The sequence below is a fragment of the Uranotaenia lowii genome, chromosome 2 (assembly GCF_029784155.1).
Source record: "Uranotaenia lowii strain MFRU-FL chromosome 2, ASM2978415v1, whole genome shotgun sequence".
NCBI lineage: Eukaryota > Metazoa > Arthropoda > Insecta > Diptera > Culicidae > Uranotaenia > Uranotaenia lowii.
In genome coordinates this window covers 334,200,206-334,201,979 of record NC_073692.1, presented here as the reverse complement: position 1 = coordinate 334,201,979, position 1,774 = coordinate 334,200,206, and positions in this window count along the sequence as shown.

The following is a 1,774-nucleotide window of genomic DNA, read 5'->3' as shown; positions in this document are numbered from 1 at the left end:
ACACTCAGAACTGTGGCCGTAACAATCCAAATGATCCACCAACTTCGATCCGTTCGACCCAAATTCTCCATCACAAGGTGCTTCATGGCGTAGATGGAATTTCCTCCGCAATATTCCTGCCAAAGCATTTGGAAAAGCCCGAAGGGACGAGTTCGCTTCATTTTTTAAGTTGATTTTGTCAAAGCTTGTTTCAAATATCCAGTAGCGCGAACTAACTTCACAATAATGACGTTTGAACATAGTCAATTATATCTTTTACCCCATTTATCCTATATTCAAGGAATCTTCTAATTACTTGTTGTTGATATCACCTGAGTATGTTGCTGAATTTTTAATGAATTAGTGCCATCCACTCACGATTCCTGATGGCAAACTAACGATGAAAAAGAATCAAGGAATGTATCAGATATAGTTTGTTGGGTATAATTTTTAAACATAACCAATCATAAGATCTGGATATCAGAGCAGGAATGAAATTTTTAACAAGTACCATGATAAAAGTATTTTTTATTGTAGCTGAAAATCAGTTAATAACTGTTGGTTCGAAGCTGCTTGAATGTTATACCTAAGAGGTTTAATGAGACAAAAATATACAATTTCCAAAAGACTTATCATACTGGCTCCCATCATGAGCCCAAATAAACCTCCCATTCTTCCGACCAGATCACTAACACCTATCAGCTCCTGACGAAGCGTTGGCAGTATCCATTTGTCCTTGATACTGATCTCAAGAATGGATACACTCATATCGATATGGCTAAAAAATATCATACAAGTTCTATTCGTTTTGTTCAGATACCTCTGTATTCCAATCTTACTCAGTATCCGACAGGCCCCAAGCTTTCCTATACGCTTCAAAATCCATAGGCTGCCTTGAAATCTCTACATCGTAGGTTAGTGAGTTGCAAGCTGGCAAACAACCACATGGATGACTGTCGGCACTTCCGGCACGGTTCGCATACATTTTCGTGTAAGCTCGTGAATAACATTCGATCTCACTGGCGTCACATTCTCTCATATCCGCACTTCTTGGCATGGAAAATTTTACACATCCACACAGATGATTGGTTAAATTTGCTATACATTCTTGGATGCAGTTATGCTGATTGTAAATTTTGAAGAATCGTAGATAGCGCTCACTTGCAAAGAAACATTGCCGGCTGAAAATGAATTTGTTTTAGTCATCTGCAATCCACAACGGAACAATTTGGTTGAATCTCAAATGTTTGTTTATGTACATGTGAATGAAAGTTATCAATTGCTTTGCATTTTTATCACATGATGCTGATGGTGGCAAAATTGGCATTGAACACTTTTTCAATCTAGCAGTATTGAAGCAAGGCGTCATGCCTGAATAAAGGAAAGAAATGTGTTCCACCTATTCCATCACAAAGGAATGAAAACAACCAACAACAACGGCCAAATGCCCGGCAACCAAAGAGAATAAATCCAACGAATGAAATGAGAATTTTGCATGTGATGGAAGCAATGGAAATGCGAAAAAAACCTGTTGGCTCTGAGAAAAATGTTGTGCTGTGATTTGAACTCACTCGCTCACTGAACTCTCCATTCACTCACTTACTTACTTACTCAGTCCCTAGCTCACTCATTCACTTACATACTCACTTACTCACGCACTGATTCACTCGCTCATTCACTCACACTCTCACTCTCACTCACTCACTCACTCACTTCTCACTTACTTACTCACTCACTCACTCACTCACTCACTCACGCACTCACTCACTCACTCACTCACGCACTTGCTCACTAA